General features: G+C 40.8%; 2 protein-coding genes across 2 annotated transcripts in view; both read right to left on the bottom strand.

Annotated features, from left to right (window-relative positions):
* The window catches only part of SETD7 (SET domain containing 7, histone lysine methyltransferase), a 1,173,783-nt gene that overhangs the window by 489,488 nt on the left and 665,498 nt on the right, over window positions 1-18,797 (bottom strand). The gene's annotated exons all lie outside the window — the stretch shown is intronic.
* The window catches only part of LOC122793510, a 1,396,143-nt gene that overhangs the window by 804,499 nt on the left and 572,847 nt on the right, over window positions 1-18,797 (bottom strand). The gene's annotated exons all lie outside the window — the stretch shown is intronic.

Raw genomic sequence — 18,797 nt, 5'->3', positions numbered from 1 at the left:
TTTCAGGAGTTGGGTAGAGAGAGATGAGCAGTTTTTTACTTGATACTAGAGTATTTCTCTTTGGCAAATGAAATAAAAAGGCAAAGAGGGCTTCTAAAGGAAAATGTTCTCTACATCAAGTTTTACATCATATTAAAAGGTTATACTCTCTCTCATCCACGTTTGCCCTGCATTTCTCTCATCTCTCTGTGCTACAGGTACCACTGCATCTACCTGGAACCTCATCATGAATTTACAATTATATGAGATACCCTGCATAACAGAAAATCTTCAGAGCTATTCTCTTGCAGTAGAATTCAATATACTGAAGGTCAAACAGTAAGCAGTGAGCAAAACTAAAAGACAAGTTGAATAAACAATACATGCAGGTAACTGTTATATCAGACCATCTTTAAAAAGTCTGTCTGCAGCGGAAGGACCACTTTGGAATTTCCTGCTGGTACACTCCCATATGGAATCTTCTTAAAAATTTCAAGCCCCACAGAATCCTACAATTGCATACAAGGGGTGCATACACCCCACTAATATCCAGGATTTACTCCTCCTCATTTGATTAATTTATTTGCATTTGTTTACCAGAAAAGTCCAAATGGACACCGTCCATTTCAGTGGAGACTTTGGGAGAAAAGCTCCACGGAAGTTCACAACATTAAAAGTGAATAACAAATGTAATAAATTCAAATTTCTAACAGAATAAAGCATGTAAACATAGTGTCAGTATGAGCAGACTATCTGTGTTACAAAGTTATTTACATACAATTTAGAAATAAAAGAAAACACAGACAAAATTATGAAATTATAAAACTGAACTTTGCTTGCAGGAGGCCTTAATACCATAGTGTATTAGCCTGACCATCCCATGCAAGGAATACAAAGAAAGTATGGCAACTATGGAAGAAAGTCCTACTCAGTTGTCTTCATATATTTTTGAGACCTCATCATAACCATCTTCAATCCTCCTTCCTTCCACCTAGTTGACCCATTTATTCTTCCTAAAGGCAAGAAACAGTCCATTTCTTCCTTGACTACATCAACAGCCTACAACCAATTCATTCATTCTTTGCTCAGGGTATGAGACCATAGGTCCACTCATTCCCTTCAAAGGTAAAAGTTTGGCAGTCTACTTGCAACATCTTTCATCCAAGGTCAGTCCTCAACTAAATAATATCCCACCACCACAGTGGCCAGCTGGTGGCTCCCACAGATGCTGCATAAAGTACCATGCATAACTCTGCACATGTGCATCTCCAAGGCTTGCATACAGTTAGTCTCAAATCACAATAAAACCTGCTCCTGATGCTCCCCCACACTCCTCTAAGGGTCAACAGCGCATTAGGTAAAGTAGTCTCCCTCACTCTCTTAGGATGGTCAACCCAGCACTGTCCACTCACTCCCATCCTACCTGTCTCTGTCCTTCCAGCATTCAAGACACTAACTAAACATAAGCCACCTGGGTCATAAGTCAGGGCATTATCTCTTCATGTCACACTGTCGGAGAGCTTCAAATATTTTGCATTCTTATACATCTATATATTGCTCTGAAATGCCCTCTGCAATGGTGGAATGCTTGCACAGAATCACATACAGAGTCCACAAAATAACCACAAATCTGTCTAGGAAACAGGTGGATAATATCAGGATCATACCATGGAAAACTACCTTTTTAAACGGACGTCTACTCACAGTAGATGTAGAATCTGTGATGCCTGGTGGTAAAAGTATACACATGACCAAATAATCACAGCTGCTTCACATGTCCATCATGAACAGAGTTTTAAAAGTGTGCTAAAGGCAGCCCTCTGGCACCTCTAAGGTCAAGTGTTGATTACTTTCTTGAGGTAAGAAAAGAAAAAAACTGCAGCTTGCAATCCATTTGGACAAGATCAGTTTCATAACTACAGAGCTCTTTCACAACAGTCAAAGGAACTGAACAGCTTGTTCATTTTACAATGTTCCAAACCCAAATATTGTAGAACTGCAAATGATCAAAAAACTCAGAATATGCACATGGACTCCCCCCTATTTTAGGTTTCAGAAGGAAGACTAGAAGATGAAAATAATTGTCTTGGGTGACAACAAACATACCACCCACTTTATGAAGGGTTAGGAAGAAAATTTGGATGTATCCAGAAACAGAACTAAACCTGGAGGAAGACTAACCCTTAAATGATTTAACAGCATTTGAACCTGATGCTCAGCACTGTTGAGATGATGCCTACAAAGAACACCATCTTCCAGGACACCAACTAGCCAGTTTAAATGGTGGATTGTTAATTGTACATAACTCATTAAAGTGCAGGTTTTTAGATGCATAGCAATTTTTAATTGGATGCCAGAGGTTAAGAATTCTGGTTCAAAACCATAGCTTTTCTCTATCTTAGGATAACACTAATTTCTTCACGAAGGGCATCCTAATGGTACACTGAGACTTGCCTAAAAAGGCCAACTAAGATGAACAAACTTTTTTTTATATATATTCTTTTTATTCCTACTGCCTGCCAAGGATCAGCCCTCTTATTACCAGACTGTCCCATTCCTTACTCCAAGTAAGAATCAGCTGCAGTAGTCATTCATCATAACAGCCTGCAAAGTTTTCTGATTTAGCCATAACACTCCCGTGTCTCCATCTCAGTCTGGCAGACACACCCCAGAGTAAGGGTGTAGCTTTAAGCTGACACGTTTCTTGACATGCAAGATTTCAACTGCAGCGCATTTTTCTTGACATGCAAATTTTCAACTGCAGCCCACAATACTGCTAAGTGGGACATATATATCCATTGCACTTAATGTTACTTGTAATGTCTTCAAGCTTCCAGTGGATGTCATCAGTACAACTGACTGGGTTACCTTTCTTGCCCCCCCCCCCCCCAAGGATGAGCAAACCAGCAATTTGATGCTTACTCCCATCCGCTGGCTGGCCATTTCAGCAACTGGTTCTCAACTTATTCAGTATTGTTCAGAGCGTATTCATAATGGTACTAACTACCTCATGTCCAACTAATTATGTCAACACACACTAGCAAATACATTTAATGCCATCTTCACCCAGGATACATCTACTCTAAACCTACTTATCACAGATGGAACTGAGCCACCAACTATCATGAAAGAATATGTACTGAAACAAAGAACACTTTATCCATGGGGTCTGACAACATACCAGGTTGCCCAATTAATAGCACTAAACAAGCACTGGCAGATGCACTCCTCAACCTTCAATGTCAACCTAGTAAATGGCTTTGTCCCACAAGAGAGGTGCACAGCCGTTGAGATGCCACTCCATAAAGGTGGTCCCACCAGTAACCCTGGGAATTACAGACCTATCAGTCTAATGAGTTTTCTGTGCAAAACCATGCAACATACCATTACTGACCTAATTAAGAATTATATCAAAAATGTTATCATACTTGACCCCCAGCAGTTTCACTTTAGGAAGGGTAGGATCTTGTCTGATGGATCTAGTGAACTTCTTTGACAGCATTACACAGGCTGTAGACTGTGGGCAAGCTGTTCACACACCATACTGGAACTGCAACAAAGCATCCAATACCACACTAAATGTAAACAAGCTGAATGAGTTCCAGATTGATCACTATATAGTTAAGTGACAGTCATCTGGCTTCAGTGTACAACGCAGAAAGTTGAGTTCAGGGTTCATCCTCTGAGAGCATTAAATTGACTAGTGGAATTCTTCAGAGATCTGTGCTGGACATCTGAATATCAAACAAGAACCTATGGTTAACAAGGCTAGTGGATGATTGTAAGCTGGGAGGAGTCATGTTTTCCCCAGTGATATACAGACACTTCAACAGCAGCTTACTCTTGTCAATAGCTGGTTTACAAAAAAATTGGCTCAAACTTGCTCTAAAAAGTGCAAAATTGTAGCCAACACCCTAGCTCTAGGTTATAGTACAGATAACACAACCACTTCAAAATGAAAAGGTACTGAGAGACCTGGGTACTTGGGTGGACAGAGCCCTCACATCTGACCATCATGTTGCAAAGATGGTTAGAAAACCTTTTAATCCTGTACAGCTCATAGCAAAAGGTATCTCCCTCAAGATCAAAAGAAGTCCTCAACTCCACAATAATTACACCCATCATCAAGTACAATGTACCTTACTAAGCATATCAAGAAATTCAAAAGACTTCAGAGGTTTTTCTAACTAAAAATATCATGGGCTTAAAAGATTCATCTCCATATTAGGGTCGATATGTCTCATGCTTACAGGGCTATAAGGGATCCAGTAGTCTAAAAAACCTCACACCTCCAAAATTCAAACAGCCCTACTAACACTAAGGCCAGAGATCTAAATCTTCTCCAATAAACAAAAGATAAATGGAGAGAGAGGTTTGTCATGCACCACCTACCCTTTTTCTGAAAAAAAACAAATCTCAAAATTAAGCATTGTGACACACTGTCTACCTTAAAAAAGGAGCTGAGCAATGGGACAGGTACTCACTAATTCACTCTTGAATGACTGGTCTATCCATCCATGAAAAAGGAGGCAAAACCTAAGAGTGGATAGTGACAAGGCAGTAATGACCTCAAGGCTGAGTTACCTTATAACTCCAGTGACCACATGATCCAACAAGTCAACCCCTTATCACGTGGATTGCAGTCAGATCTTTATCTCTCTGTGCCATTTATCTAGAAAATATGCTATCCAAACTTGCAGACAGACTGAGGAGGAAAAGGATGTCTAGGAAACTGGCTTTAGAATCTTTTCCATTCAGCAGTGTAGACTGAATAGACAGCTTCCTGGCAATTAAAACAAAACATTGGAGACTGAATAGACAGCTTCCTGGCAATTAAAACAAAACATTGGAGATCTGGTAGCTAAAATGAAGATGATGCCACAGTATGAAAAAAGGTAACAGACTCGAATAACTGGCTTAGTTTTTGATGTCAAATAAGGTACAATATTTGTTTGCCTGGCATCCCTGGCAAAGCAGACTAGCTTGTCAACCATATCCTACCAGGCAAACAAATGTTGTTGCTGTCTTTCGGCCTTTCCTGGTTAGGGGTTGCCACAGCAGAACTCCGGTCCGCTAATGATTGGCAGTAGATTTTGCCGAACGTCGAGGTGCCAGCTTGACGTTGAACCTTCAACGAAGGCATGCCCATTTATGCATGTCTTTCAAATACCCACCCAACCGTGGGGAGGACATGCAGACTCCACACAGAAGGCACTGGAGTGCGGACAGTGCCTTCTGTGTGGAGTCTGCATGTCCTCCCCATGGTTGGGTGGGCAATCGAAAGACATGCGTAAATGGGTGTCTCTTCGTTGAAGGTTGAACGTAGAGCTGGCACCTCGGCGTTCGTCAAAATCTATTGCCAATCATTAGCGGACCAGAGTTCCGCTGTGGCGACCCCTAACCGGGTAAAGCCAAAAGACAACAACAACATTTGTTTGCCTGGCAGGATATGGTTGACAAGCTAGTCTGCTTTGCCAGGGATGGTTTGCACCTGTCCCCTCTAAGCTTTCAAATATTGGCTAAAACCTTGTCCTTCCCCCATACTGCCTTTTTACCCACTGCCAACATAATAAACCTTCTGACATAGCTCAACCTACCCAAGATAATCTAAAGGTGTTTCTGCTTGATGTCAGGAGGCTAAGCAAGAAACTCCACTACCTCCAAACTCTCCTCATCCTGGAGAATATAGACATTAGTGCAATTATTGAGATATAGTTTAAAGTCATGGAGAACACCCACTTTCATGCATTTAGACCATCTACAGCACAAGCAGGAACAAAGGTGAGGGAAATCTCAATTAACATCCAATACAAAATGCTCTAAGGCTGGTTAAGCAGTATGAAGTGCTTGAGCTTCTCCATGTCCAACTTACCATAACCAAAGTCCCATACCACATCTTGGCAAGCTATACATCCTCCTCCATGACCCATGAAGCCCGTACTGCATATTTAAATTTACTGGACTTTTCCCTCATTAAACCCAAAGCCATATTCATAGGGTACTTTAACTACTCCACTATAATTTGGGAATTATAAGTGACCTTAAACATGTAGATCTAGAGATTCCTGGACTTTTCAGTACAAATGCCCTGGACCAGTTGGTCCATACACCCACTAGGTGCACTAACATGTTTGACCTGGTCCTTACAAGCACTGGGGACGTGGCATTTTCAACAACTGGAGCATCCACAGAGGTTGCTCACAAAAAGAAGACCGGGCATAAACATGTCCAATGTGGACCTCCTCAAAGAACTATTCCTGTACTTGGGCCCCTACAGACTGCAGCAAGGCAATCTTTGCCTGGCCTCTCTGATGGACCTATGTCATATCCATAAAACAAACATTAGAAATACCCACTAGAGAGACTTGAACCTCATCTGCAACATAAACAGGACATATTGGGGGGACAGATGTTTCTCTCAGGGACTACCCCTCTTCTGGAACTGGCTTTCCATCAATGTGAAGCAGAGTTCTTCCCTAACCAAATTCAAGCATAACATTTATGTCAGTGGATGGATAATCAGAAATGTACCCTTGGTCTGGTGCCTCTGCCTCTTATGGACAGAGGCAGCCTGTAAATGCTTGATCACCTGCTGTCAAGTCTTTATCCAACCCTTAAAATTACCCAGGGTTATCAAAGCACATTGGATGCACTTGGAAAAGCATGGGTAGGCTTAAAAAAGTCCTCAGGGCTGCCAGCCTAATAATCACCCATGAATCTATAATTGACTAAAAATGTCTCTAGAAAGACAGTGATTCAAGCAGTCTGATGCTATTCCAAGGTCACTCCAACCTAGAGCAATGAGAATAAGCCTTGGCCTGCCAATGCAAAACTTCTGCAGCAGGTAGAGAATTAGGGAGGAAAAAAAGTCTGTATTACAAGAATATTCCTTCACTCCTCTGGAATGTATTGAGTGACAATCCTCACTTGACCTACTGAGTGAAGCAGAACTTTGGAAGAACCAGTCTATTTCTGGAGAATATCTCTTCTCAAAACTCCCTCAACATTGTTCCTATATTGCCAAAGTTCTAAGAGCCAACTTGGGTTATGGGTCACAATGTTCACTAGGTCACTGGATTCCCTCTATGAATGGGCCAACACAAGTTGGTGGTCTGTTCCCAATCTGTAATAAGCTACCTTCAATGAAAGAAGACAGTCACTTCTGATCACTCATTTGGCATGGTACTGTTGCTTGACTGTTTAGCTTAATAGGTAGGCTCTGGCTTCAAGAGTCTCTCCAGATCATAAGTTAGAATAACTGCCCCTACTTCATGGAAAATAATGTGGAAGTACTTCTCCAGTGGACTCCACTAGTTTTTGACTATGGCTAACCCAATCAGTGGGTCCCCATTCAGAAATGCATACAATGTGAAAACTGCACTACAGAAAGGAAAAGGTGAAACCTCATTCATTACTCCTAGGAATGACAGCAGGGGTTCAACACAAAATGAATATGAAAGGGAAGTGATGACTTTGTAGCTACTCCATTCAATGCAGGACATGAAAAAATAGGTGTTGAAGTAAAACTCTGAATAATGCCACTTCCATCAGCCTCAGGAGAAGCATGAGCACTATCACTTCAAAACTGATCCATGAGGTCAAACCAGACAGCTTCTGGATTGTGACCAATTGAAGAGATGCTCACCTGTATGCAGCATACAAACTGCACTTATAATGGGAATACTCTTTACTGGATGAACAGAGGATTTTTCTAAGCTAATGGTGTTTGCAAATGACTGCAGCAAAAGATAAGCTCAGGCTACCACCACCTCTACAGACTCAAACTCCTATGCGAGGGCCACCAGCAACCATTCATCAGTGAAGGACCTGTGTAGGCTGTGCTACTGGAGGATGTCTGCTACTATGGGTGTTGCATTACAGAGAATATGGAATCATGGATAGGCTGTAGCATGTTATACTGAACATGATGCTGAAACACAACAAACAGCACAAATTCACATGTAGCTTTCAAGTGCTAACCTGCCCAAAGACATCCATCAAGTCCATTGATTATATAGGCTAAATAAACAACAGCATCAGAGCTCTTGAAGGATGGCCATGCAAAATTTTGCACAAATGGTACAAAAACTAATGTTGACAAAGTCAGCAATCAAATGAACCTGCCTCCTTCCCTAATTATTTTCTTTGGGATGAGGAAAAACATTTTTCCATTTATATCCCTACAATTCATCAACATTCATTTGCTCACATCACCTTCCCAATCTCATTTCCACAATGTTACATTTCCTTAAATGGATTTCCTGTTATAATAGCAAGACTGCAGTTCATGCAGCTAGTGAGTTAGCTCATGCAGGGAATTTTTTTCTTTTTTTTTTCACAGTTGTGTGACCATTTAGTTGGTATGATTTGTTCTCTACATCAGTATGGAAGGGAACTTGCTCTCCTGCAGACACATTGCACTACTGTTTAACAGTGTTGAATTTGGAGGTCCTCTATTAACTGTTTTTCAGCAGTCAAGTCCTCAGGTATTTGGGAATTGATTGTTCATAGGTGAAGGTTCTCCATTACCTTGGCAGAACAAAGTGAGCTTTCCCTCTGCCAAGAAAGGCTAGACTGTTCCAAAAGGTCCTCTGACACAGACTGGTTTGTCAGAGGGAAAAAAAACTGGAGTGGGGCCAGACGACTGAGCAAATACATAAGGCTTCTTTTGGTAATGTCTAGAATCCAGTCTTCTTGGGAAACAGCTCTCCAAGCAAATGCAAATTGTCCTACTTATGCAACCTCATGTTGTAATCTGGTGAGGGGGGTGGCAGGAATCACCTTGGGGGACACTGCAGAGTGAGTCGGAGTCACAGTCATCCATTGTTTAGCTGCATTCTTGCTTCTAAACAAGTTATGGTTTAGTTGGAAGCAGCAGCAGCATTGCTAGCTTATGTTATATATACATATATCTTAGATGGTAGTCCTCATTTAGAAGTCAACAATGGCCTCTTGGAGAGGGTGGCCAATGCAGGCCTCATTCAAAGGGAGCATCTAGGACAAGCTGACATAACACCTCATGAAATTAAGGCAGTAGTGTCATGATGCTGTTCACAGGCAGGTAATAGTAACTGCAGACTTGGCTGAAGATGCAAAGTGCTATTAGTTTCCTTACCTTGGGCACAGGACTGTTCTACATCTGTACAGCTTCTACCCCAACTGAGATGGGAAATGTAGGAAGTTTTCCAGAGTTCTGCTGTACCACAAAAAAAAATCTGGAAAAGGGGGCATATGAAACAAGTGACACAAGTAAACTATTCTGCTAGATCTGTCTATCACATTGTACTCTCCACTTAGGGAAGAATGGCCAAATGCTACACTGTTCTGGGAAAGGTGGTCAAAACAGAGGACCATCTAAAGAGGCAATTACACATGCATTTTCATTTTTTGAAACAGGAAGAGCCCAACTTCAGTACTTCTTGTTGTAATTTTTTTTTCTGAATATGTAATTATAAATATGTTCATTTTAAATGTTCTATGTTGAATGTACTACCACAATGGTATATAATGTGCAAATGTTTTTTTTAAATTCTTAAATGTCTTAATGTTCTTTATTTTTGAATGCATTAATGTGGAGCTTTTCTCCCCGGGCCTCCACTGAAAATGGGTCAATGGCCCAGTGGACCTTCCCGGTAAACAAATGTCAATAAATAAATATGACAGCACCAGTTGCAGATTTAAAGGATGCAGTGATCCAGGACTTTCCCCATACCTATCTAAGTTCAGATCAAGATTCTTGTCAGGAATGAAACACAAGACAGATGGCCCCTCTACAACAGATTTTAGTGGCTGAAAGGATTCTCCAAAGAGGAGAACTTCAGGAGAGATTTGTCAGAGGATGTATATTCTTAGGTTCATAGGTCCATAGGTTCATACTAGGCTATCTGCCCGAGGGCATTTACAAGCCTAGCCCATAGTTTTGTGGCTTACGCCACCCCTTTAGTATGGGGAACTATACCCATTATTTTGCTGTGCCTCTGTCGAGCAGTGACACTGAGGTAATCCCTGGGGTATATCTGCGATCTCCCATCCATTGGTCAAGATTTCTCTTGAACAAGGCCAGCGAGGTGCTCTGCCTCACATATACCGAGATTTTATTCCACAGCATAGGGAGTCTTTGGGTGATGAATCTATCCCTCCAGCACGTCCTATTAATAGCCGTGTCGAGGTTTAAGTCTCCGCCCCTGTGGCTCTGACGGATCTAGATTTTTTGAGGTGCAGCATATTCATTAAATCTGGGTTTGACATGGCCTTGTATGTTAGGCAAAGGTCACCTCTGAGCAAGCGGTAAGCGACTGAATAGAGCTGGAGTTCTTTCAGTCGGGCAGCATAGGACAGATGTTTGAGACCCTTTATCCTTTTGGTGAGGAACTTTTGTGGCCTCTCCAGCTGCTGCAAGTGTCGGGTCAGATACATTCCGAATGGGGCATTGTACTCAATCATTGGTCTGATGAGTGATGAGTATATGGAGACTATGACCTCCCTTGATCTAGATGAGAATCCCTTCATGATAAGGTGGGCAATGTAGAAGGTCTTCCTAACTACTTTAGCTACATGGGTATCGAATGACAGACTACTATCAACCTGGGTCCCCAGGTCCCTGATAACCTCTTCTGTGCTCAGTGGATTGCCACCTATTTGGTAGCTAGGGGTAACCTTGTTTTTCCCGAAGGGTATGACTATGCATTTTTTGGCATTTAACTTTAGGCCATGGTGCGGATAACCTTGTTTTTCCCGAAGGGTATGACTATGCATTTTTTGGCATTTAACTTTAGGCCATGGCTCTGGCACCAGTTATCCGTTTCTGTGAGACCCTTCTGAAGGATATCTGTGTCAGATGTGTTTTCTACTATGGCGCCCAGTTTGCAGTCATCTGCAAACTTTGTCAGCCATAACCCTCCTGTGTTTGCTTGTACTTCGGAAAAGTAGATGCCAAACAAGAGTGGGCCCAGGACTGAGCCCTGTGGTACACCGCTTGTGACAGGCTTTGAGTCTGACATGGCGCCAGCAACTCTGACCCTGTGGGTTCTGTCACTCAGCCAGTTTGCAACCCATCTTGTGATGTATGGGTTAACATTTAAGCTGATGAGTTTTTCAATGATACCCGAGTGGGGTATTGTATCGAAGGCCTTCGCCAGATCGAGGTAGGCTGTATGGACTGCCTTTCCTCATCAATGGCTTTGGTGACTGTTTCGAAAAAGTCAACCAAGTTTAGAGGGCATGATCTGCCTTTGACAAAGCCAAACTGGGATGGATCCAAAGTCTGCAAATTCCCTATGTCTTTATTTATGAGGTCCATTATGATCCTCTCCATGGCTTTGCAGATAAGGCTTGTCAAGCTAATGGGCCGGTAATTTCCAGGGTCGGTGGAGGCACCGCCTTTGTGAAGTGGGACCACAGTTGCAGTGCGCCACTCCCTGGGTACGTATCCAGAGGTAAGACTATGATTAAACAGCTGTCCTAGCTGTGGGTTTAATTCCTCGTTGAGTTCGTGGAGCACACAGCCGGGGACACCATCAGGTCCCATGGATGCAGTGTTTTTTGCTTTGGAGAGAGCAGTTCTCACTTGGGCGTTGGAGATGTTTGGGGGGCTGGTCTCAAGAACAGCAGCCTACATATCCTCAGCAATCAGAATGGGAGGGAGATGGCTGCCAGTGGGTAGAATGCTACAATATGTACTTGCATGAGTCACATAAGGGGAGGGGTGTAGTCAAACACAATGACAAAATGCAGTGCTGGCCATGTGTGCAATGGCACACTGTGTGCTGGGAAATATGAAGTGAGAGTGAGCAAGAGGATGATGTAAGGCCTGGCAATGACAGCACATCTAACTGCTGCATGAAAAGGATTCTTGAACCAGTTTAATTATCTGGTTAACAACCTGCAATAAATTAAATAAATAAGACCGGAGATCAGCCCTGAAACCTGTCCAGGATACTCAATGCCCCATTCCTTACACACTCAAAGGCATTAGCTAGCTGCAGTGACAGGAGATGGTAGCCAAACTCCTGTCATCACTGCAAAAAGATGTTTGGCAGGGAAGATGGGGAAGACAATTCAATTACACCAATTATTAAAGTGCCTAATCACAAGCACCAAGTGTGTGTGCATTTGTGTGTGTGCGTGTGTGTGTGTGTGGGGGGGGGGGGGCAGGGACTTAAAATTTTTTTAAGAATGACATTACTAGAACATTTAAGAGCAATGTGACACAAGATTGACGGATTAATTCAGAATCTCATCTGAGACTTCCTTGTGCACCTAACCTGTAGTGTTTAATTAAAAAAACAGTAATAATCTACAATTGCACAAGCATCTTTCACTAAGATACTGCAGGACAAAGTAGCAGAGATAAGAGTTGCCCTTGAGAAAAAGCCATTGCTGCTACTATCGAATACTTGATAAAAAAATAATTAAATCAAAGTAGATACTTTTTAGACAAATACAACTAAATAAAATGAGAAAACATGCACTGCTAAAAACTTATTATATTAAAATACCAACTGCGGTACTAAGTATGCTTTAAGCCACATTGTACAGCAAACATTTAACGTAAAACATGAAAACCAGCTGGATCAGAAGAAAGACAAAAGGGAAAGGCTCGGCCACCTTCTGGTGGTCTAAAGTGAAGCTAATCACTCTGGAAATCCAGAAAGCAGACTCATTCTTCCTGATGTGGCAAAGGGAGAAAAGGACTAAAGACAGGCCATTCAAACATTGTTTTTACATCACAGTGTTTAGCATGCTGGATTCCAAGATTGGTCACATTGTCCTTTATTTTTTTTTCAAGTGTTAAAACACACACACATTCAAGTCTCTCATGACTGCCTGGAACAGTCTTCTGCAGTAAATACCGGCCACCTCACTCTGTATCAAAAAAGCTTTTAATTCCCATGGTGCTAAATTGAGTTATATGATATATTTGATATTGTTTCTACCTGCAATTTTGGTCAGTTTATCTGTTCCTTTTCTAATCATTTAGCCATTTGTGTGCATGTTTTAATACCTCAAAAGTAGTTTATTTATAAATTATGGATGCTTGTAGAATGGCTTAAATCTGACTTCTGTCCTTACATTTGAGATAACAATAAATCATTATTTGCAAAATAATTTAGTTGCAGCTACTTCTTTAGTAAACATACATCTTTAGTAAACAATCTGAAACTTTTAAAGCTACTGCATATAGTGACATTATGATGTGCTACATAGTTAATAAGGGAAAACGTAAAACCATTAGTCAGCAAGATAAGCATCTCTTCATTTTAAATAAATTGATGGCTGCAAATTATACAGAACAAAAAATGGAAGAATTTAGGATTAAAAATAGCATGTTTTAAGTTATTTGTTAAACAATAAAGTAAGTAATTATTTCTTATACTATAATACCTGATCATATAAAATTCTATTAATAAACTTAAAAATTAAAATGTAATTGAAGTCATTATTCAAGAAGGCATTACAGATATACAACTTTATAAAGTATTGATATGCTATAATACATCATGGCTTAACAATAAAGAAATAATTGGATTTTTGAAACTCCATTAAAATCTTTAAGACTTTTTCAAAGGCTGACATTGTAGACTGTGCATTCTCATTAAAAAAGAAAAAGGACCTGGTCCTTGATGGATTTATTGCAGAGTTTTACTTGGAATTTATTAACATCTTAGCACCTCACTTGTTTCAGTTGTTAATCTCCACACTGGCTGATGCCATCATCAATACAAAAACAAAGATCATATTAATAAAGAAAAGTGGAAAGGATGGTTCTCTGCCTGAATACTATAGAACCATTTCTGTAGTAAACATAATTTAGCTTATTATTGCTAAGGTCTTAAATAAAGAAAAAAAATGCTCTCTCAACTTAACACCATACTGGACACTCCAGTTTGGAGTTTGTCTGGACAGATCTATACAACAGGTTAACCATTCTCCACACTAGAAGTGATACACCCAGTGAATCAGTATTGGACAATGCTGATTTGATAAAGTTAGATGCTTCTAAAGCATCTGATTATCTGAACAGAACATATATTTGGCAAGTATTAAAATAGTATAATTTACCTGATATTATACACATTTTTATTACTGTTTGTTTAAATATACATTGACAATATTCAAAGAAATTTGAACTAACACCAGGGATGAGAGGCAGTGATGCCCTTTATCTACTTCATTATTTGTATTGGTTAGTAAGCCTTTATGATTTAAACTGCATCATCTGATAAAAATATTCTCAGTAACAGCAAATCCAGTTATCGTATTGTATATGTGTATGACACCTTGTTATTAAAAGTTATAAGGTTTTTGCTTTTTTATCTTTCTTCTGGGACAATGAGCTCTTCCTTTTTCTTGCTTGTCCTATTCTTTGCATTTTTGGTGTGTTTTATTTCTCATTGCTTTTGATTTTTAAGTATTGCTGTACACGTGTGATGGAATGATGTTCATTTTTTTTCCTTATGTACTGATACATGCATGAATATTTTAAAAAAGAAAGGAGTTTTTATTTATGTATTTATTTTACAGGCTGACAAGTAAGCAGAATGGACACAAGGACTTTTTCTTTCAGCCCAAGTCCAGTTGCAGTGCATAAAAAAATAAACAGGCACTTGCAGTGTAATACAAAACAAAAATGTCAAAGCAAAAGTAAAAATAAAGTAGTAATAGTTACATCTTGCTCAGGAAGTACAAGGAACAAGAAACAACAGAACCGAATATGGATTAACTGACTGATTCAAGTTTAGGAAATAAATACAACAAGGCTGGATGTTTGCCACCGTTCCTACTCAGTTTATATGATAAATATATCATACAAAATGCCGAGTTAGATGAATTAGATGCTTGTATCAACACTGCTGTGAGAAACAGCAGAGGATACCACTCTAATGGATAAAAGTAAGGAAGACTTGAACAGCCCCATTGATGAAGGTAAAAGTAGAAAGTGCCAAAGATAGCTTATTGAACATCAAAAACTAAAACAATGTCATTTACCTCTTTTTTTGTTTGTGCAAACAGATGACAAAAGAGAGAAAAGAGGGATAGATTTATTTTCCTGAACACAAAGATTTCTGCAGATAGTGACTGCAGCCATGAAATTAAAAGACACTTCTTGGATAGAATTCTATGGCAAGTCTGGATAAGATTTTAAAGAGCGAAGACATCACATTGCCAACAAACGTCCATATAGTCAAAACTATGGTCTGACCAATAACAACAACAAATGGCTGTGAGAGCTGGACTTTAAGGCTGCATACTGAAACAGCAATACTTTTAAACTGCAGTGTTGGAGGAAATGTTTGAGAATTCTGTGAAATACAAGATCATCAAGTCAGTCAACACTTAAAGAATTAAACCCAAGCTGTTTGCTGGAAAGTCTGATGGCAAAAAAAAAACTCAAATAGTCTGTGCTCATAATGCAAAAAAGTGAATCAATACTGAAGACATTTCTAATGGGGAAAATCAAAGGCAAAAGAGGCTAAGATGGTGAGACTGTATTACTGAAGTAATGAATTTGAATATGCATGAATTTAAAATAACATTTGTTGACAGACAGGCCCTGCATGCTAAAGCCCTTGAGGTCACAACAAAATGGCCTCAACTGAATAACTACATTTTTATTCAACATTCTGACCAAAAAATATTTTTATGAAGGAAAAACAGAGTATACCAAAAAATGCACACAACCAGGTGAAAATATGAACTGAAAAATACAGTTAAAACATAGACTAGATATAATGCAACTAAAAAACTTCAAATAGTTTCCCAGCAATTGTAACATTAAATTATGGCTGATACTTAAACAGTAAGATAAATGCTGAGTAACTTAAGTCAGTTTTTTTATGTACTCATGTATAAGATGAGAATGGAAATTTCTATTTGCTATTTATCGGTCATTTTTTAAGGAACTGATGGGACAGAATCAGAAGATTACAGGTAGCTTTTAATGCAATCTCCAAAGCAGGCAAAATAGGAGGAAAGAGTTCAGAAATATGGACTTCTTGTTCAAGTAAATCATAGTATCTACCCAACTCTGGGGTAACGCCCGACTGTTCCCAAGCAAATGTGTCTCACAGTATGGTAATAATCTCAGAAAAAGAGAAAGCCTCCACTGGTACCACTTCGAGATCACTATCCACTGAATCAGAGTCTTGGCTAAATAGTCCTGTGGTGACACAAACGTTCATAGGTTGGTACTAGGCTATCAGCCCTAGGGCCTATACAAGCCTAGCCATAACAATTCCCTAGATATTTCTTCCCACAATATTTACTTCCCTGGATCCCTGTCTAGCAGGGTGACTGAATGATCCCTGGGGCGAATTTCCTATCTCCCATCCAATCGGCAAGGTACCTTTTAAAGAAGGCCAAGGAGGCGCTCTGCTTGACATAGGTTCATAGGTAGGTACTAGGCTATCAGCCCAATGGGCCTACGTAAGCCTAGCTAACAAGGTTCCCTGGCTTACACCACCCAAAAAAGTTATTTTCCTGTGCCGAGCAGAGACCCAAGTGATCCCCGGGGTGTATTTCCTATTTCCCATTCACTCATCAAGATGAAGAGTGCTAATGAAGAACTTTGCTTGACATAGATGAGTAGCCTGTTTCAGAGTATGGGAAGTCTCTGGGACAGGAATCTATCCCTCCAGCATGTCCTGGTTATTGTGTTGACAAGGTTTAGGTCCCTAGAGCATGTAGCTTTGAGGGATTGGGATTTCTTTAGGTGTAGCATGTCCAACAGCTCTGGGTTTGACATAGCTTTATATCTTAGGCAGAGATCACCTCGGAGTAGGCAACATGCTACGGAGTAAAGCTGGAGTTTTTTGAGATGGTCAGTGTAGGGCATTTGTTTGAGGCCAGTAATCCTCTTTGTGAGGTACTTCTGTGGCCTTTCCAGTTGCTGCAGATGTCTTGTGAGGTACATTCCAAAAGGGGCGTTGTACTCTATAATGGGTCTAATGAGTGTCGAGTAGAGGGGAACAATGACCTATTTTTTCCTGGATGAGAACCCTTTTATGATGATATGTGCCACGTACAAGGACTTCCTGACTACTTTGACGATGTGACTATCAAAGGAGAGACTACTGTCCACCTGGGTCCCAAGGTCTCTTATCACACATTTGGTGTTAAGTAGATTGCTGCCTATGAGGTAGTTTATGGGTACAGAGTTTTTACCAAAGGGGATGACACTGCACTTTTTGGCATTGAGCTTGAGGCCATGGCTCTGACACCAGGCATCTGTCTCAGCGAGGCCCTTTTGTAGGAAGTTCACCACAGCAGAGGAAGAATTCATTTTTACCTTTCACTGTTGTTTGTCCTTCCTCTGCCTATGGCCAACGAAGTTCACCGCAACAGAGGGAGAATTCATTTTTACCTTTCCCTGTTGTTTGTCCTTCCTCTGCCTATGGCTAACGAAGTTCACTGCAGCAGAGGGAGAATTCATTTTTACCCTTCTGTAGGATGTCCACATCATTTGGGGACTTGACTATGGCACCTAGTTTGCAGTCATCTGCGAACTTCATTAGCCAGAGGCCTTCTGTGTTTGGTATCTACTTCTCTGAAGTACAGGCTAACAGGAGAGGTCCCAGGACTGAACCCTGTGGTACTCCACTTGTCACTGGCTTGAAGTCAGTTTTGGAGTCTGCAACTTTTACAGTGTGGGTTCCCATCAGTGAGCCAGTTGGCAACCCATCTCGTGACATAGGGATTTTTACCTAGTTTAGTGAGTTTAGCTATAATTCCAGAATGGGGGATGGTGTCGAAAGCCTTGGCGAGGTCAAGATAGGCTGTGTGAACCACCTTACCCTCATCTACGGCTTTGGTGACTGCCTCAAAGAAGTCGATCAGGTTCAGAAGGCATGATCTGCCTTTCACAAACCCGAACTGGGTGGGATCCAGCATTTGGAGGTTACCAATGTCTTTGTTTATGAGTTCCATGATGATACGTTCCATGGCCTTGCAGACCAGGCTCGTCATGCTAATAGGGCAATAGTTCCCAGGATCAGTGGTGGCTCCCCCTTTGTGGAGTGGGATAACTGTTGCTGTGTGCCATTCAGTGGGCACAAAGCCTGATACAAGGCTATTATTGAACATGGTGCTTAGGGTGGGGAGCCAGTTCGTTCTGAAGTTTGTGTAAAATGCAGCCTGGGATGTTGCCCGGTCCCATAGATGCTGTGTTTTTCACTTTAGAGAGTGCAGCTTTTACCTGCGTAGTTGTGATTACAGGGACTCTGCATTTGTCCTGTATAGATATGGGCCTTTTAGGGTGTGAGGGGAGGGTAAAATTAGCACTGAACCTATCTGCCAGGACTTTGGCAATATCAGTTGGTTCTGTAATTTTCATGCCATTGTGCTGAAACTCAGAGCAGATCTGGGTGTTGCCATCGAGATTCCTGACATAGCTATAGAATGCTTTGTGGCTGTCCTTAGAATTAGTGGCGATTTTGTTTTCGTAGCTAGCTTTGGAGGATCTTATAAGGGATCTCAGCTTCTTACTGAGGCTGACCAGGGAGCTCCTCCATTCATGGGATTTTACTCTCTTTTGCAACAGTTTCTTCCTTCTGTTGTATAGTTTATGGCAGGGGACCACCAGTTGGCTTCCTTTTTTTTGGAGGATAGCGTCTTGGTTTTGATTGGGATAGCACGATCCTTGCACTCGTGTAAGTGCTTATAGAGTGCATTTGTATAGGATTCAGCAATTGTAACTGTATTGTCCATCTGCATGGGTGTCATGACGTTTACCACTTCTGTCTTAAGAAGCATGAAGTTGGCTTTGGAGAAATGTTTTACCATTGTTTCCTTAATGGGGGGTGGGGGCGGGATGAGGATAT

Source organism: Protopterus annectens, chromosome 2.part0, assembly GCF_019279795.1.
Source record: "Protopterus annectens isolate FY-2018-M chromosome 2.part0, PAN1.0, whole genome shotgun sequence".
NCBI classification, from domain to species: Eukaryota; Metazoa; Chordata; order Ceratodontiformes; family Protopteridae; genus Protopterus; species Protopterus annectens.
This window is presented reverse-complemented; position numbering and strand designations above follow the sequence as displayed.